The 20,878-nt window shown below is 37.3% G+C and overlaps 1 long non-coding RNA gene across 1 annotated transcript; it reads right to left on the minus strand.

Annotated features, from left to right (window-relative positions):
• Nucleotides 1–18,187: 18,187 nt before the first annotated feature.
• Nucleotides 18,188–20,600, minus strand: LOC132046052 (uncharacterized). Its single transcript, XR_009412583.1, has 2 exons — nucleotides 19,338–20,600; nucleotides 18,188–18,417 (listed from the first exon to the last, which is right to left on the minus strand). It is a non-coding gene; the product is annotated as an uncharacterized LOC132046052 (long non-coding RNA).
• Nucleotides 20,601–20,878: the final 278 nt, after the last annotated feature.

The following is a 20,878-nucleotide window of genomic DNA, read 5'->3' on the forward strand; positions in this document are numbered from 1 at the left end:
TTTTTAGAGCAATTCAGCAGACAGAACAAATAAGCTAGGGGAAAGAGGATCTCCCTGTCTAAGCCCTCTTCCTGATTTAAAGAAGCCATGTCTGCTACCATTGATCAATAGAGTATACCAATTATTGGAGATGTACCTGTATATAAGATCAATCCAAGTCTCAGCAAAGCCAAATTTTCTCAAAATAAAACATAGGAAAGGCCAAGAAACTCTATCATAAGCTTTAGACATATCTAACTTGATAACAACATTACCACCAATATTAGGTTTGCTAATACCATTGACAATTTCTTGAGTTAACAAGATGTTTTTCAGTAATGGTCTGCCCTTAACAAATCCACTTTGATTATGACTAATAATTCTAGGAAGGATTTTGGATAGTCTAGAATTAATTAGTTTAGCAAAAATCTTACTGGATGTGTTACAGAGGCTAATAGGTCTGATGTCAGAAAAATCTTGGGGAGAATTAACCTTAGGGAGCATAACTAAACAAGTATGAGAGAAAAATTTAGGAATGATAGCACCTTGGAAAAATGCAATGACTGCAGCATAAATGTCCTCAACAATAATAGGCCATGTTGACTGGTAAAACTTTCCACTTAAGCCATCTGGGCCTGGGGCACTGTCAGGATCAATGGAGAAAACGGTATCTTTGACTTCTTGGAGACTAGGCAGTGTAGTGAGTGCTCTATTGTCCTCACAGGTAACAACCCTCTCCATCACATTAAGTACTGAATTGTCTTCCTCAATGTCTTCAGCTTTGAAAAGGTTGGAGAAAAAATTTACAGCAGCCTCAGCAACTTGTGTAGTTTCTTCTACCCAATTGCCATCTTGATCTTTGATTTTTTGAATGGAAAGTCTCTTTCTCTTATCCTTAATCATACTATGGAAGAAAAAAGAGTTGGTGTCTCCTTCCTCAAGCCACTTCACCCTAGCCTTTTGACTCAAAACTTTCTCCTGAAGTTTCAAATATCTAGTGAAATCAGATTTGGCTTTAGAAAGATTCATCCTGTTCTCAGGTATGTTGTTGTTGATTGAAGTTACTTCTAAGTCTCTTATCAGAACTTCAAGCCTTTTAGGCTCTTCATAAAAGTCCCCAAAGGTTGTTCTGGACCAAGAACTAAGAGTTTTACCAACACTCTTGAGTTTTTGGTGAAGGATTTGTAAAGGGTTGCCCTCTTGAGTCTGAGACCAGGCTTCTTGGACAACTATCAAGTACTCCTCATGCTCAGCCCAAATATTGAGAAACCTGAAATATTTGATAAGGTTAGAATTTTCAGGAATACTTTTAATTAAAAGATGAGCATGGTCAGAACAAGTTCTAGAAAGATGAGTGACTGTGGTTCCATTAAATTTATCAAACCAGTGACTGTTGTAGGTGAGCCTGTCAAGCCTTTTCCAAATGGTGTTTGGAGGGTCTCTATTGTGACTCCAAGTAAATTTGGCACCTAAGTACCCTCTATCTTGAAGATCACAATCATCTAGACAAGCAGTGAAGTCTAGACTCTCCTCCATTCTGTAAGGAACACCTCCAATTTTTTCATCAGGACTAGAGATAACATTGAAGTCTCCTACCACCCCCCAAGGTCCTATTATTCTGCTAGATATATCCCTTAGATCATCCCAAAGAGGGACTCTTAGTTGTTCATCACATTTTGCATAGATAACTGAGAGATGAAGGTCCACTAGTTCATCTGTATGTGAGATATGAACCAACACATGTTGCTCTTTGTCTTCAATGATATCCAACTGGTAGCCAATGGACCAGAAAATCCAGATCTTATTGGAGCAGTTGTTGAAACAATAAGGATAACCAAGTTTTCTTTTGAACTTTTCAATTTTCCTAGAGTTCACCATAGGTTCTTGGATAAACATGTAAGGAAACTTGTGTTCTTGTTTGAGAGTTTTGAGTCTTTCAATAGATCCTTGGGACCCTATCCCTCTAATATTCCATGAGAGTGTATTAATCATGGACACTATTGGAGGAAAGAACCTTTTGAGAGTTGGGATCCAACTCCTTTGAACTGAGAAATTCATTCTCATGAATTTGATGCACATTGATGCCTCTAGGAGAGAGGTTGCTGAAATAAGTAACATTTTGCTGGACTAGTTTAGAATTTCTAGCTTTGGTACAAGTCAAAGAGGGCCTATTTCCTCTGATTTGCTCATCATCATAGACTGAAGGCTCATATTCCTCATCAGCATTAACCATGTGGAGGTCTTCCTCACAATCTTTATATGCAGTGTCTTCTTGCTCTTCCCTGTTATTCATCAACATGGGAACACATTGATCTATACCCAGAGGTGGGCATGAATTAGTACCCTGTATTGGATCTTCTTTCTCCTTAGCCTTCCTTCTAGCTATCATGATATCCAGGTTAGGATGTAGCCCAAAGAGAGGAGGAATAGAAGAGATCGTTAGTTGTTTCTCCTCAATGCTCATCTCTTCAGTTCCCAGAACCACTTCAACAGGTATTGCAACAGTAGAGATAAATTTCTTTCTTTTGTTGGTCACCTTCTTGCCAGAATCCTGAACCTTTACCAGAGGAATGCCTAGGTTGTGGGTTTGTACAAGTGTATCTGGATAACTAATCACACCGTTTTGTTTCTGTTTCCTCATGTTATTTTTGATGTTCTGCAGTTTCTGCTCATTTTTTTCCTTTCTTACCTCTAATTTTTTTCCACTTTTGGCATGAGATCTGTGGTGGTGCTTCTTTCTTATACTATTTGTTATTTTTCTGGTTCCCTAATAATGATAGTAGTTTCCATGTTGTCCTCTCCCATGGCGGGATAGCTTGCTTGAGTAGTCTTATCCTTCACATTGGTGTTGATGTTGTTCTGGTTTTGCATTGTTCTTGGGTTAGAGATGTTGTTCCTGGCTTGAGGTGACTGATTTGTTTCCACTAAGGGATTATTCTTGAAAGAGCTTTTACCCCTTTTCCTTACCACTATTTTCCAGTCATCTTCAACATTTTGCTCATTAGTATCCATATTGCTATTCTGGGTATTAAATTCCTTCTCTGCATTGGAAGTATTAGAACTGGTTCCCATGTTAATAGGTTGTTGATTCCCTTGAGACTTGAATATGCTCCCATCAACTATGTTTCTCAATTCAGGATGAAGTCTGTTACATTTTTCGTCAGAGTGGCCTTTCTTATTACAGTGAAAACAAAAGGGTGGGATAGCCTCGTACTCCACTCTTTGAGTAATAAGCTCGGTAATGCCATCTTCGTTAGTAATCTAGAGCAACACCTCATTGATTAAAGGTTTGATCAAGTCTATTTCTACTCTTACCTTAGTTGTACCAGGTCTTGTTTTAGCTAGAGTAGCTTTATCAAGAAGAGGCAGAATGCCTATTGGTTCCATAATCCGACATATTGCATCCCATTCATAGTAGTGCCACAACAAATCCGGGAGATTTATCCAAACAGGGGTCAAGGTACTTTCAGCATTTGGTTTAAACTTAGTGGACCATTTCTGAATTTTCATTATGTTCAAGCCAACCAAATGAATAAAGTTCCTAGACATCACATTGAGATGGTCTTCAATGTTATCAAAGTCCATAAAAACATGATTCATATCATAAGCTCCAATTTTTATAGTTCCTTTGCCCTTAATAATTTTAGCAAATTCTCTCCTAATAATATCAATTGAGGGTCTGATGTGGATGAACTTATCGATTATGGTCCCTTTGCACGTTTGGGCCATCAATTGATTTTCCTTATTAGAGAAAGACACCACTGCTTTCCCGTTCAGCATTTCGTGAGGCCTCGGAGGTAGTCGAACTCTAGTCCTTTTATTATTTTGATTTCCAGCAGCGTTTGCGTAAGTGGGTTTTGAGGGTTCCGAACTATTATATTGATAGGCATCTGAGAAGAGGATGCTAATAGATTTTGGTTAGGGATTAGAGGGGCCGAAGAATTTTGGGGGGAAAAGAGAAACAGATTTTGTCCACTGGCGAGGCCCAACGGCTAGAAATGATAAATTGAGTTAGCTTAGTTTTTGGAGTATTGACATGCACCTACAACTTTTATGTAAAATTCAAATGTATGGTGGGCTTATATGTAAGGTATATCCAAAAACAAAATCTTACTGATTACTAATTAAGAATGAATAAGACCACTTAGTTTAGAACAAACACCAGAACCTACAACCAGTCACGACCAAAAGGCAAGAAATATTTGTGTAACAAAAGTAAATGCTATACTATAGAGCAGTTACCCCCAGTCAGGGGTGGACCTACACGTAATTTAGAGGTGCTCCGGCACCCGTTAAACCCGCGGATTAGGTATAGTCATATAAAAAATATATGAAAAATGGGTATAAATATTTAAAAGCATCCAGGAGAACCAAAAGTTTAGTGGGTGCTTTGGTTTCCAGGTCCAACTTAAGTGCTTCAGCTAGTAGGTTATGTGTTCGAACCTCCGTGCCAGCATTTTAATATTTTGTTAGACTTTGTATATTTTACTTTCCTACTTTTTAGTTTATCATAAAAGTAAAAGGTTATACCTTTCCCAAAAATCAAACAACACTACAACAGACACAGCAACTAAAACCCTTATCCCCAAACCAAACTTCAATCTTCTTCAGTTCTTCTCCTATTCTTTCCAATTTCGTTTTTTATTTTCATTACCATCTTTCACTAATCTCAGAACACTTCAACACATGTATTTTAATTTTTTAAGAGCTAAAAATTTGAATTAGGGTTTTGGGGGATTTAATTTTTCTAATGATGTATTGATGTTTGTTTATTTCTGATCTTCTTGCTTCTGTTTGGGCAGTTGTCATCTTTTGTTTAATTTGTTATACATAGTTGTTTCATCTGGGGGATTTAACTGGAAGAAGAAAAAGGATGGGAAAACTGTAAAAGAAGCTCATGAACACTTAAAAGTGAGGTCTAACCGCCTTTAATATGGTGTTCTTGCCATGATTGTTTGTTTACCTAGCTTTGTGTTTTTCTAATGGATAAATGCTTCTTATGTTGCATTTCTGCTATAAATTTCTAGGTTGCCTTTTGATTACAATAACTAATTTGAAAATATTTGCCCAAAGTAAAGGTTGTAGCCTATAACATGTTTTGGCATTAGTATTTATTAGCAGAAGATTAAGGAGGCAAATGATCATCTGGGGGATTTAAGTACAATTAATGCCCTGTTTCAGTGAATTTTCAAATGTGGGGTCTTTTCCAACATGCTTAATTCCTTTTTAATTGTGAAGGAATTTGCATAAAAGCTGTTACTATTAATTTATATACGGAAAAGGCTCAAATATGCCATCCAACTATCGATAAATGGTTCATTTATCTCTTCATCAATAGTTTGGCTACCGTTTATGCCGCTCAAATTTATAGGAAATGGCTCATTTATGCCATGACTATAGAAAATTCATTTATCTTGCCACTCATCGATAGTTTGACCATTTATCATCGCTTTATTATCAAAATGACTCATCGATGCCATATTTCATTAAAGCGGTTTTACAATACCATATATGACACGTGGCTCCAACTGATTATGGTTGTGGGTGGGTAAGGTGTATAGATCGGGTTTTTTATTAATTTGGTATTTAAAATTGGTGGTTTAATTAAATGACGTAAGCGTGGCTAATTCGAGTCACGTGTCATATACGGTATTATAAAACGGCGTTAATGAAAAATGGCATGAATGAGTCATTTTGAGTAACGAGCGATGGCATAAATAAGTCAAACTATTGATGATAGTGGCATAAATGATGCCTTCTATAATAGTTCGATAAACGTAAATTCATTTCACTTAGTTAGTTCACAAATGAGCCAAACTATTGATGATTGTGGTATAAATGGTCATTTTCGATAGTTGAATGGCATATTTGAGCCTTTTCCGATTTATATATAGTAGTAGAAGTAAAGGCTCAAGATACAATCAGTACTCTTAAAGGTATTTCTATTATATTCTACTTGCTTTCATAGTATAAGTGCTTGCTATTTTCAGAAAAGACCCTCTGCTATACCACTTGTCGTGCAAATTTGGAGCATCAAAATATGAAAATAAACCAATCATTAGCAGTAAATGACTAAACTTTGACATTTGACATGCAATTAACTACCTGATGAAGACAACGGAGGAAGTAAAGATTAACGAATTCTGCAAATCTTCTTCATACCATCTGAACTTGGGGGATTTAATTTTTCTAATGATGTTTGTTTATTTCTTAGTTCTTACACATTACAAGCTAAGGGCTTCTATATTTTCTCACCAATCTTTCGTCTAATGGTTCATAATTGGCTCGTTGCTAATCATATATTGTTGATTTGAATACCAAATTGTGGATAGTGTAATTTGTGTTTTTTTTTTTTTGTTAGTTTTTTGGCTCATGATAATAGAACTTGAAAAGTCATCGAGCGCAGTTGTGATTTGTGACTGCAAGTCTTTTTTTTGGATCAGACTTGAGACTAAGTCTTTTTTTTTTTTGGGATCGGACTTGTGACTACTGACTAGAAGTCTTTTTTTTTTTTTTGGATCAGACTTGAGACTAAGTCTTTTTTTTGGGATCGGACTTGTGACTACTGACTAGAAGTCTTTCTTTTGTATGAAACTTGTGATTAAAAGCCTCTTTTGGTAATGATAATATTAGTTGCAGTTTTCTTTTAGTGTTGCATTCAAATAGTTGTGCATTTATATTATGTCATCGTTAGCAACTCATGTTAAAGAAAATGAGGCACCCACGACCGGTAAAATCCTGGGTCCGCCACTGCCCCCAGTGAATAGAAAGAAATTCATATATAAACATCAAAAATAAACTTATATACATGCAGAGAGAGAGAGAGATGTTGGTTTTTACTTTTTTTAGAAGGAAAATAAAGATAAGGTAACTCGTTTTTTGCCAATCCCAATATTGAACATAAGCTAAGGTGAAGCTGAAAAGTAACCAAAATTATTAACATAATACTGACCTCACAAAACCTTTCTCCATTCTCATTGAGTTCTTCGTACTATCAACTACTGCAAGAAATTATTTTTGGCAAATACTGAATAATTCACCAATGTTTATGTCACTAAAGATTCATCCTTTTGAATTAAATAAAAATGAAGTCGGTAACCCCAAAAAATAGTTTCTTAAGCTGAGTGCTAAGTTAATAAGAGCCAAGTAAAATGGAATGAAAGGAGTATTTAATTAATGGGTTGACATATATGAACCAATTTGGACAAATTTTGAAGCAAGAAATGTGTTGCTGAAATTTTTGTGTAAGTACTGAAGTTCCGTAAAGATTTGCACATAATTTGTGCCCGTTATGACAAAATCAAGACTTGTGGCAAGACACCAATCCATTAGAACTTTTGACAATCCATTAGAATCTTGTGGACCAATTTGTAATAAAGTTATGACACAATTTGTACTAAAGTCTTGATGATCCACCCAAACTTGCATAAGGCTAGGCAAGTCTTTGCCTATCCATCCGAACCTCTAGGAATCCACCAAAACTTATGAGCCATTTGTTTCAGAGTTAAGACATAATTTGTATTTTGTACTAAAGTCCTGACAATCCGGTAGGACTTGTGACAAGACAAATATTTGCTCATCCATCAGGACTTCTAACGATTCGTCAGGACTTCTAACAATATGAGTCGAAACTTAAAATAGTGGCACAAAGATATCCTATTTCTACAAATCAATATGCGATGTCTGAGGATGAAGATTGAAAGTGTTGGGCCCGTGCTCTGCACGGGCGACACTTATCTAATGAAGAAAGATACGAGAGTTACCTTTTGTTATAGATCTTCTTAACAGTGTTCAGGAAAGCGGGCGCTTCACCGTTACGCTTCGCTTAAAGCGGTGAAGCGAAGCTTTGTCGCTTCAGGTAAGTGGAGCGGAGGCTACCCAATAAAGCGGGCGCTTCTGAGAATGAAGCGGTGAAGCGGCTGAAGCGGTGAAGCGGCTGAAGCGTACGCTTTATGTTGTGGGCTGTTTTTTGAAAGGACAACTTTAATAAAATAATAAGTCCAGGTCAAAATTTTAATAAAATAATACTAAAAGGTCAAAATCTTAATAAAATAAAAAGTCTGGGTCAATTTTAATAAAATAAGTAGTCCGGTTATTTGAAATCCTCGGCGCGACTTTGAGAAATTTTATTACGCACAATCGGTTAGGGTTTTGCCGACTCTTCTTCTCCACTTTCGGTAATTTCTTTCCTCCTTCTTCTTCTTCTTCTTCTTCTTCTTTCATGCTCTCTTCTTTGCTCGTTTTTTTCTCCACATTTGCTCTGTTTTTTTCTCCACATTTGCTCTGTTTTTTTCTCGAATTCTAGGGTTCTGCTCGGCTTTTCTTCTTTCTTTCTTTCTTTCTTTCTTTCTTCTTCAGTTTCTTCTTCTTCTTTCAAGCTCTCTTTTTTGCTCTGTTTTTTTCTTCACAATCGTTCTGTTTTTTCTTTCTCGAATTCTAGGTTACGCTCGCTTTTCTTCTTCTTTGTTATTCTGCTTTCGTTTCTTGCTGATTTTTTTTTGCTACGGTTTCTTTGCTATATATGCTCTGTTTTCGATTCTGCCTTTTCTTTCTTTTCCGATTCGCTTTTTTCTTTCTTTTCCAGTACTTTTTTTTTGCTTTGTTTCTTTGTGTTCTCTCTGCTGATTTTGTATCAAAAAAATATTTGCTCGATTATTTTTCTTAAATCTTAACGCCCAGTTTTGGTTGATCGTTTCACAAAATTATCGGATTATGAGAATTGAAAGCATGATAATATTACTTTTTTTCTTGTGAAAATGAATATTAAAATTAACTTTGAACCATCTTGTCAATCACATTGTAGCAAGCGACTACATTCATCGAATTTGATATGATAATGGTTAATTTTCAAGAGAAAAAGATATAAATTGCTGTCTTATATGAAAATTGCAATTTAAGAAGAGGAGAGCTTTTGCCTGGTTGTTTATAGAAGATATAGAGAAAAAGAATTTTTCATTTGGCAGTTGGCACCTATCCCTTAATTAGTGGACAAGTGAATGCCAAATTTTATAAGGGCGAGGATATAATTGATTCCAACTATTAACGGAGGGTAATCCCTGTATTATAATTCCTACATTACAATACCTATATTATTAATCTCTACGCTACAATCCCTACATTATTACTCACTGTATAACACATCTCTCAACCAAACAACCTCTTAAATGTTTAACCAAATACATGTGACTTTGGAGAGATTAAAGGTAGAGTCCGGAGCCTAAAGGGCACAAATTTACCACAAAAAAACCAAAGGGGTTGCCCTTCCACGATAAACCAACAACCCGGAAGGAAATCACTTGTTGTTGTAGGAGAGGGTTTAAGCCAAGGCACTCCATTACGAAAGTTTCAATGCTCAACCAACTGAGCCACCCTTGCGGGTCCAAACACATCCATATTTTTGGCAGTATATGTTTGATTTTATCTCAGGATGTTTAAAAATCCCTCCCTCAAGTCAAACCTGAAAAAGTGAGCAATCAACAATACTCAACGGAAGTTTATGAAGAATACTCTCTACATTCGGCTGAAAAACTATTAGCTCGTGCTATTTTTTCTAGGTTATTTTTTTATCAAGTTTCTTTGGGATATTATTTAAGTACCTTTTGGAAGAAATCCAATTGTAGAAGAGTAGGGTACCTTTATTACATTCTTAGACATTACTAATGAATTTGAGAGTGACAATATTGGATACTGAATGAATTTTTTTTTAAAAAAATTCCAGCCCATGCCTAGAGCAAAATGAAAAACAAATCAATCAGACAAAATATATAAACACCAGAACATGTTAGCACGCTATAGCCAGCAACATGAAAACTGAATGAGCTAATTTGTCGTTCTTTATAGATTTGTTCAGCCATTCCATTTGGTCAGTGCCACAAAACCTTTGTCTTCGTATTCATCTTCAATGTCCTTCTATGACTTTATAATTACGTACAATTTTACCAGTTTCAAAGAAAAAAAATTACTACTATTTATTTTATAATTTTATATGCTTGTAAAATGTACGTTCGGGGCATCAAATTCAAGTCGTGTTACTGAGAAATTTTTTTGTTAGTGTTCACTGAAAATGAAAGTTGTACCATGCTAATACCTATTACAGATGAAACCTTCAATCCATTCCTGGAACCTTTGTTGGAAAACTGGAGAATAAACAAATTCAAATTTAAGACCTGAATTGATGTCCGTGTGTATGCAAGTATTAATACTTGATACTTCACCTATTATTTTCTCAACACTCTTGGTGAGTTCCAAAAATTTATTTTGCACTTAAAATGACTACCACCATATACAGTCAAACCTCTCTATAATTGCAGTGTTTGTCCGAAAATTTTCTAACTGCTATAGTGAGGTGTTGTTATGAATGTATTTGTCATTTGATGTTTAGATCTCATTTAGTTGTTATAAACAAAAGTACGCAAACAATTATTTTTAGTACTTTCTATGTTATAAACGAAAATAATATATAATTGTTAATGTTAAAATCTCAATTTATTTTCATTTCTCATTAATTAAAAATTGAAATGACTAATAAATTACCAATAAATCCATAACTAGTTGTACCACACCGATAAAATTAAAATCAAAGGAACATATGCATTTAAAATTAATTGAGAATTTAAATATTTCAAGTTTGATGTAAGAATTATAAATTCTAGTCTCTTAGTGATTGTTCGCAATAATTTTTTCTAGCAGAAAATAAATAACTGCAATCATAAAACAAATATGAGAAAAAATCATTTTATTGATTATTTTGTGAGTACAACTCTTGATGTATCCCTTGATTCTAATCTCCATGTTGCTCGCCTTGATTCGAGGACCAATGTAGCATCTTTCTCGAATGAAGGATGAACTTCTGTTGATGTGTTGAATCTTGGAAGAACCTTGAGCAACACTTTGGATTGTTCTTGAGGGAAGACGTCTATCGAACTCTCCTTCTTGTTGAACACCTTTGGAGAAGACTTATGTAGATGTCGTTGCTTTCCTTTTGCCTCTATCAAGATGGTGTGCCATTTTCAAGATGTCAAGATGTCTTTAACATGGGATGTGTGGCCCCTTTTTATAGGTGTTGTCACCCCCCGAATCATGGCCTGGACGTAACACGGCACTCGGTGCCTGACTGCATGCGACCGAGCGAACCACATGACTTGCTGAATCATCATGATACATAACATAAGCGGAATATAACGTGAATGCATGATGAGCCTTTATAAAAAAAAACATAATAAGTCATAATACTTAATAAAAATACTTGTTTAAACATGAGTGCGGAAATAACATGAATGAGCCAAAATGGCTATACGACTCCGAATGTCTGACATGACATAACTGACTTGTCTAGTCTATGAAACCTCTATCATGAGTCCGATTTCGGAAATCATACTTTGCGGGGACAAGGCCCCCAAGATACCTTAGATGCATGACTAATCATAAAACAAAAGTTGACTAAACCCAAATGAAGATGGGGCTCACCAATAAGCCGATACGAATGTTGTCCTACCGAGAAGATGTGTCGTCCGTATATCGATTACCGCATCGTGAAATGCGAGCCCCCGGGCAATAAAAGGGGACGTCTAAAGACATTGAATGTATTGGTATGTAAAGCAACCGAATGAAATAACATGGGACATGGAAGAACATGATAAGAATCGAAAGCGAAAACACATGAACATGACATGAGTACATATGTATATATAAACATAAGTTGAAAGTAACGGTTTCATAAACCGAACGTGATATCACCACGGGTACGTGAGTACCTGGAGCATGAAATAATCTATAATACCGACATGAACCACCACGGGGAGAAACGTGGAGTCCGATCCCTGCCCGATCGGCTAAGCCATCTCGTATCTTGCGGGGCACGAGACATGAACATGACACGAATGGATCCAAAATCCCTCAATGGGGAAAAATATGAAGGAATCGTCCTTATCCGGGCGAGCGATCCTTATCCTACGTTGGCATATGTAGTTTCAGGCTATCTGAGACTTCTCGGTATTAATACAACTCCTGAACATGAAAAGAATTGAAAACGTGATTTCATGAAATAACTTGTAAACATGATTTCATGAAATAACTTGAAGTGCAGTTTCATAAGATAACTTGTCATATTCTTGTAAACATGTTCTTGATTCACGAGTAATAATAATAGTTCGTGATCATATATATAATTGACTTGAAAACATGCTTGTACTTGATAGATAAAATCAATAACTTTCATATAAACATAATGAGAACATATGAGGAAGAATTCATGATTCATGGATTAGTTTGACGGGTTCCTAATAACCGTAATGGAAGATTAGGAATACAATAACGAATATAGACACAAGATTCATGTACATAAATACATAAATACGGGCTACCAATATGTTGGGTTTAATGCCCTAAGATTTGAACATTCATGGATTTTAAGAAACGGATCATGGGGAAGAACGTAGAGATTCCCACATGTGAATGGAAGTTCTACATACCTTGACTTCCTGCTTTTTGAGCGTATCACAATGTCCTTGAATCCCTTCAACTTTAATCTATAGCAATATAGGTCATAGGGATTCTATATTAGCAACAATATCCATGTTTTGATCACCTAGGCATTTTATCAAACACTTGGTGGGCATGAAGCTCCACAACCTTCATTAATGGTGTTTTCTTCACCGAATCTCCATTATATTACTTCTAGTTGATTCTACAATATCAATTATATGTAATTAACATAATTCTTCATCACCCACATGAATACAACAATCCCAAGTCAACAATCCAAAAACTCTAGCATAGTTCATATAATTCTCTTTATCAAACCCATTTATTATTCTCCCAAGAATTCATCAATTCACAACTATAAATGATTAGGGAGTAGAAACATTACCTTTTATGAGCAGCCACCACGAAAACAACATCCCCCAAATTCGATTTTTAGCTTAGAACGACGGCAACAACTTGTACTACACTTTATCCTTCACGAGCCTCGGGATTCGGGGCCTTCAACTTGATTGATTCTCTACTTTCTCTCTCTAACTCTCCTCTCTATCCCTCTCTTTCTCTAAAATCTGAAAATATGAGAAAATGGGGCTGCTAGGGTTGAGCATTTCCCTTAAATACCAAGGGGAAATGGGTTTGACCCGACTTGAAATGGGGTTGGGACCTTTCTGTCTTAAAACATTCATATCTCCCTATACCGATATCACCTATAGGCCCACGACCTATGGTTGGAAAGGTATTTCAATTATCTACAACTTTTATTCTTTGAGTTTTCCCAAATTCCCAATAAATGATAGGGGTATGGCCTCTCGAAGTCAGGTTACTAGAAAACATACTTAACGGACCAAAAACGCCCCCAAATGACGCTCCGTAACACGAAGGACGTCCCGTAACTTGGGACCGTACCTTAGTGAAAATTTTCAGTGAGTTCTGGAAATTTTTGGGACATTACGGATCCATGTTACGATCTCGTAACACGTGTTACGGCTCGTAACGTCCACCGTAACACAGGCAGGATTTCCAGCGAATAGGCTTCAGTAAAATGGGAATAACTTTTTGTACACAGATTCGTTCAAGACCCATATATACCGTTGAAAAGATATTTCAAAGGTCTACAACTTTTATCAAGGAAGTTTTCTCAAATTCCCAACGGATTTTCACTAAATTTGGTGAAGGCAGACGTATCGAAAACTTAGCTGATTCTATAGGATTTCAAGTGCCTTACTAGTAGCCATATTGAGACGATCATATCTCCTTGCTCCGATCTCTGATTGGCTTGGTCCGTATATCGTTAGAAAGGTGTTTCTACATACTACAACTTTCATTAAGGGTACTTTCCCAAATTCCAAACTGATCAAGGAGTTATCGCTGCCCGAAGTAGGCCTATCAACCATTTTCGCAAAACGTTTAAACCTTCAGTGTTTCCACTAGAACTCTAATGATATGAGCCTAAACTCAGTTCCAAGATGCGGGGTGTTACAATATCTCCCCCTTGGGATCATTCGTCCTCGAATGATGGGTCATGGTTAAGAATATGGCTAGACATGGCTTGACTACATGAACGTGAAGGAAACATGACATGAAACATGGAGACTGAACTAACATGACATGGTTACATGGAAACGTGAATACTGAGACATAACATGACACGGGGCATGGAAACTGACATGACATAGTTTCATGAAAACATCAGTGCCCAAGCATGAGACATGAATAGCGAATACATGAACTTGAACGTGAAACGTGAGGCATGAATACATAAGGGACATTATAACTCTTCTCCAAAATGTCATTAAGCCATCATTAATTCGATACTCGTAATTCTTGCCCGACACACAACATATACCTTGCTTTCCTTAACAACTTTCGTCTCCTACCTCAAATATCTTTGAAATCTCATTTAGAATCATTAAATATTATTTCCTACTCGTCAACATGTCGTATACGTCATACCCTTCGTGGGTCTATTCGCGGTACGCTAACGGGGAAATTTCTAAGGTGTAACATTCTCCCCCTCTGTTGGAACATTCGTCCTCAAATGTTAACATTCGGGATTCTACAAAAATTTTGCCAGAGTTTCCCCTGTAATATGGCACTACCAACCTGCCACAACAGCCCATAATATCATTGCCTCACAGGGCTACATCACAATAGCACTATAAATTGGCCACACACGACCAAAAACATGAAAAGAAAGCTTACATACCTCAAAATCTTGGTGTTTCATCATAAATCTCTTCTCGGGCTGAAACAAGTGCGGGTACATGGATTTCATATCCTCTTCGGCTTCCCATGTAGCTTCCTCAACTTTCTGACTCCTTCACAGGACTTTCACTGAGGCTACTTCCTTAGTTCTCAACTTGTGAACTTGACGGTCGAGAATGGCTACGGGGATCTCCTCATAGGTCAAACCATCCTTAACTATTATAGTATCAGCAGGAACAACCAACGACGGGTCTCCTACACACTTTCTCAACATGGACACATGAGACACGAGATGTACAACAACCAAATCTCGTGGCAACTCAAGTTCATAAGCTACTAGAACGATCCTTCGCAGAATTCTATAAGGTCCAATATATCTTGGGCTGAGTTTGCCTTTCTTGCCAAATCTCATGACACCCTTCATGGGTAAGACTTTAAGGAACACCCAATCATCTACTGAAAATTTTAAGTCCCTTCGCCTCACATCTGTGTAAGACTTCTGGTGACTCTGAGCCGTTTTCAAACGCTCCTGTATTAACTTAACTTTCTCCATAGCCTGGTAAACCAAATCTGATCTTAACAACTCTGCTTCACTAACTTTGAACCAACCAATTGGTGATCTACACCTTTGCTCAAAAGGGTTTCAAACAGTGTCCTCCCAATACTAAGTCATCTTTTTTTTTTTTTTATAAGTAACTCAATAAGATGCGGTGGTCATCCCAATTACCATTGAAATCAAGGACACATAGTTCGAACCGAATGAATACATGACTACTAAATTGCCGAGGTACTAAACCGAATGTCTATTGAACGACCGAAGACTTAGCCGATGAATACCGAGCGAACCGAATACCGGATTAGATGAATACCGAATACCGGATTAATCGAATCCGGATCGACATGAATATGTGTGTCCGGATCGATATCTGAGTACTAAGCTGACATAAATATCTGAGTATTGAACTAACATGAATATTATAACATGAGATCTGAATAGCGTATCTATCTGACCATTTGTCTGAGGATGAAAAATTGTGCTAAGGTTCACCTTGGTACCCAATCCTTTCTGAAAGGATTTTCAGAAGTTCGTTGTGAACTGAGCACCATAATCTGAAATAATGGACACTAGGGTCCCATACAATATGGTAATTTCATTAACATATGACTTGGCATAATCTCCTGTTCAATTTGTGGTCTTAACTGGCGAGAAGTGCGCTAACTTCGTAAGTCTATCCACAATCACCCAAAATAAATCATGCCTCCTAGCTGAACGAGGTAGACCTAGAATGGTGAGATTCTGACATAATTAGCTCTCTAAACCATCTATATCTGGAACGCATAATCTGCCTCGGTATCTCATGGTACCATTATCTCCCCCTTGTTCAAAAGCTAAGGCTTTATATTCGTGAATCCCCTCTTTCATCTGCAACAATTAGGAATCACCAAACTACTTCTCTCTAACTTCAATGACTAAGCAGGAATGCCATGTCCTCGGCAATAACTCCACCTACTTCGGAGCCTGAAAGTCGAATTCCTAGCTTGGATAAGCGGTGAACTTCTTTCAACATAGTTCTCTTGTCTTGTCTAAATCATGAGCCATACTTCCCATACTTGATTTTAGATACTTCCTAAAATACTCATAGTACGGTTGTGCGCTAAGTCTTTCACTAGCACCTTAAAGATTAGAGTCTTGTGCAATGGCACTACTCTTGTGACACATAACTGGGCATGATCTTATAACTTTTCTGTGATCGCCTAATCGATGGTAATTGAACTTGACATGATCCGTTCGACGATCATTCGACTCACTTTTGGTTTTCTATAAGATGAGGCATATTCCCTTATGGAGACTATCTTATTATGCCAATCTAACTGAACTGAGGTTCTTCACATCTCATACTAACCCTTCGGGTCTTCAATTATCTCATTGGACTTATTGGCGATTTATGCATCTCCCCCTTAGACCAAGGCTAACATATTATACTAACAAATTCTTCTCTTTTGATGGGATCCAATTAACATTCCTTATCTTTTGTAATTCATTTGTACTCTACAACATTGATGAATCTTTTTTTTTTTTGACTCCCATCTGAGCAATTTCTCATGGGGAAAAACTAAATTTACTTACATGAACGGTTGCTACTGTATTCATAACTGGCATACTCCATCTTAATGACTTTACTCTGCTCACATTGTAAATTTTAGGTCAACCCCTTTTGACAACTCTTAAAGGTTATTCTTCTGTAGTTTTCTCTCTTACGGCTTAGCTGATTTCTTCTTCCACTAATCACTCTACTCTGAACTTAACTTAAGCCCTTGGTTTCTAACACACATTCGGATGTATCCAACCGTCACCCACTTAAGGTGTTCATCCGAATAGGAAATCAAATCATATTTCTCAAAGTCGACCGTACTCGTAACTTAGTCAAATCTTATCATTATTGTTGACATGGCTTTTCCTGCATATTACGAACTTATATCTTATTCTCTTTTCTATTTCTAGGAATTTTTTTTTTGCGAGTTTCCTCGTATTTCTTACTATCCCAAAACCGCACGTTGGTGAAATACCAACAATACCTCACAAGGCCAACATATATACATATATATCATATCATATCATATCATAGCCACACAGGGCTCCCAATTTCAACAACAGTATATAAAAAAAATGATGAACTTACCTCATATGTCCAAATCAAACTGTACCTGTTACACTTTCTTGTTTATTTTCCCCTTTCAATCTTTAACTGCAGATGGAGTGGGTCCTGATGACCTCCGGTATAAAATTGTCTACCACCACTTCCTTGAGATCCTTCATGATTTACGTTTCCTGCAGACTTAGCTCCTTTTTCTAATTTGTCTAATATCCTCTCCTTGTGGTATTCCATTCTCCTTTCTCAAGAACATCATTATCATTCAACATACCATTCATTCCACTACACCCCTTCTCGGGCAACTTACATTGTATTCCACTTTCAATAGCACTTGAAGTCTCATTCGTTACCGATGAAGTCCGCACAATTGTACCCCTATGGGTAAACATCCTTACTTGGACCTTGAATTACCTGTTCATCTCCTGCGCATTCAAAATGTACGTAATTCGATTGGAAGAGAAGGTTACTTATTACTCTAAGACATGGCACGATCTAGAGTAGAAAGAAATGAGACAATCCTGAATGTCTTGGTGGTCAACTGTTTATATGTGTGGGGCCCTCACACATATAAAAGAGACCCCACTGGACACGGTTTCATAGACTCCCTAAAGATCCTTGAACCTAGGCTCTGATACCAAGCTTTGTCACGCCCCGAACCATGGCTGGACGTAACACGACACTCGGTGCCTGACTGCATGCGACCGAGCGAACCACATGCTTCCGCCGAATCATCATGAGGCATACATGAGCGGAAATATAATGTGAATGCATGATGAGCCTTTATAAAAACATAATAAGTCATAATACTTAATAAAAATACTTGTTTAAACATGAGTGCGGAAATAACATGAATGAGCCAAAAATGGCTATACGACTCCGAATATCTGACATGATATAACTGACTTGTCTAGTCTATGAAACCTCTATCATGAGTCTGACTGGAAAACATACTTACTGGGACAAGGCCCCCAGCATACCTTTAGATGCATAATTAATCATAAAACAAAAGTTGACTAAACCCCGAATGAAATGGGGCTCACCAATAAGCTGATGTGAATGCTGTTCTACTGAGCAGATGTGTCGTCCTGTATATCAGTACCTGCATCGTGAAATGCAGGCTCCCGGGCAATAAAAAGGGGACGTTAAATGTACTGGTATGTAAAGCAACCGAAAGAAACAACATGGGACATAAGATAACATGATAAGAATTGAAACTGAAAACCCGGACATGAACATGAGCATGAGCATGAGTACATAAACATGAAGTTGAAACTGAACATAAACATGAGTACTGTAAGCATGAAATAATCTGTAATAGTCTGTAATACCGACATGAACCACCACGGGGAGAAACGTGGAGTCTGATCTCTGCCCGATCAGCTAAGCCATCTCGTACCTTGCCGGGGCACGAGACATGAACATGACATGAATGGATCCAAAATCCCTCAATGGGGAAAAATATGAAGGAATCGTCCTAACTGGGCGGAGCGATCCTTATCCTACGTTGGCATACGTAGTTTCAGGCTATCTGAGCCTTCTCGGTATTAATACAACTCCCGAATATGAAAATAACTAAAAACATGATTTCATGAAATAACTTGTAAACACGGTTTCATGAAATAACTTGAAGTGTAGTTTCATAAGATAACTTGTCATATTCTTGCAAACATGTTCTTGATTCATGAGTAATAAGAATAGTTCATAATCATATATGTGTAATTGACTTGAAAACATGGTTGTAACTTGCAAAATAAAATCATAAGCTTCATATGAACATAATGAGAACACATGAGGAAGAATTCATGATTCATGGATTAAGCTAGGATTCCTAATATCCGTAATGGAAGAGTAGGAATACAATAACGAACTTAGATACAAAATTCATGTACATACATACATAATTATGGGCTACCAATATGTTGGGTTTAATGCCCTAGGATTTGAGCTTCATGGATTTTACGAAATGGATCATGGGGAAGAATGTAGAGATTCCCACATGTGTATGGAAGTTCTACGTACCTTAACTTCCTGCTTTTGAGCGTATCACAGTGTCCTCCAATCCCTTCAACTTTAATCTATAGCAATACAGGTCATAGGGATTCTATATTAGCAACAATATCCATGCTTTGTTCATCTAAGCATTTTATCAAACACTTGGTGGGCATGAAGCTCCACAACCTTCATTAATGGTGTTTTCTTCACCCAATCCCCATTCTATTACTTTTAGATGATTCTACCATCTCAATTAGATGTAATTAACATTATTATTCATCACCCATATGAATACAACAATCCCAAGTTAACAATCCAACAACTCTAGCATAGTTCATATAATTCTCTTCATCAAACCCAATTATTATTCTCCCAAGAATTCATCAATTCACAACTATAAATGATTAGGGAGTAGAAACATTACCTTTTATGAGTATTCACCACGAAATCAACCTCCCCAAGTTCGATTTTTAGCTTAGAATGACGGCAACAACTTGTACTACACTTTATCCTTCACGAGCCTCGGGATTCGGGGCCTTCAACTTGGTTGATTCTCTACTTTCTCTCTCTAACTCTCCTCTCTATCCCTCTCTCTCTCTCTAAAATCTGAAAATATGAGAAAATGGGGCTGCTAGGGTTGAGCATTTCCCTTAAATACCAAGGGGAAATGGGTTTGACCCGACTTGAAATCGGGTTGGGACCTTACGTTCATATCTTCCTATCCCGATGTCACCTGTAGGTCCACGATGTATGGTTGGAAAGGTATTTCAATTATCTACAACTTTCGTTCTTTGAGTTTTCCCAAATTCCCAATAAATGATAGGGTTATGGCCTCTCGAAGTCAGGTGACCCGAAAACGTACTTAACGGACCAAAAACGCCCCCAGATGACGCTCCGTAACATGAAGGACGTCCCGTAACTTGGGACCGTACCTTAGTGAAAATTTCCAGTGAGTTCTGGAAATTTTTGAGACGTTACAGCTCCATGTTACGGTCCCGTAACACGTGTTACGGCCCGTAACGTCCACCGTAACACAGGCAGGATTTCCAGCGAACATGCTTCAGTAAAATGGGCATAACTTTTTGTACACAGCTCCGTTCAAGACCCATAATATACCTTTAGAAAGCTATTTCAAAGGTCTACAACTTTCATCAAGGACATTTTCTCAAATTCCCAACGGAGTTTCACAAAATTTGACTGGAAGGCAGACGTATCGAACACTTAGCCGATTCTATAGGATTTCAAGTGCCTTACTAGTAGCCATATTGAGACGATCATATCTCATTGCTCCGATCTCTAATTGGCTTGGTCCTTATATCGTTAGAAAGGTGTTTCTACATGCTACAACTTTCATTAAGGGTACTTTCCCAAATTCCAAACTGATCAAGGAGTTATCGCTGCCCGAAATAGGCCTATCAACCATTTTCGCAAAACGTTCAAACCTTCAGTGTTTCCACTAGAACTCTAATGATATGAGCCTAAACTTAGTTCCAAGATGCGGGGTGTTACAGGTGTGAGCTAGAGCTTGGGGGTATTTTGGTCTCCAAGAAATTCTAGCGGTCTTGGGC

The sequence above is a fragment of the Lycium ferocissimum genome, unplaced genomic scaffold (assembly GCF_029784015.1).
Source record: "Lycium ferocissimum isolate CSIRO_LF1 unplaced genomic scaffold, AGI_CSIRO_Lferr_CH_V1 ctg9213, whole genome shotgun sequence".
Lineage (NCBI taxonomy): Eukaryota > Viridiplantae > Streptophyta > Magnoliopsida > Solanales > Solanaceae > Lycium > Lycium ferocissimum.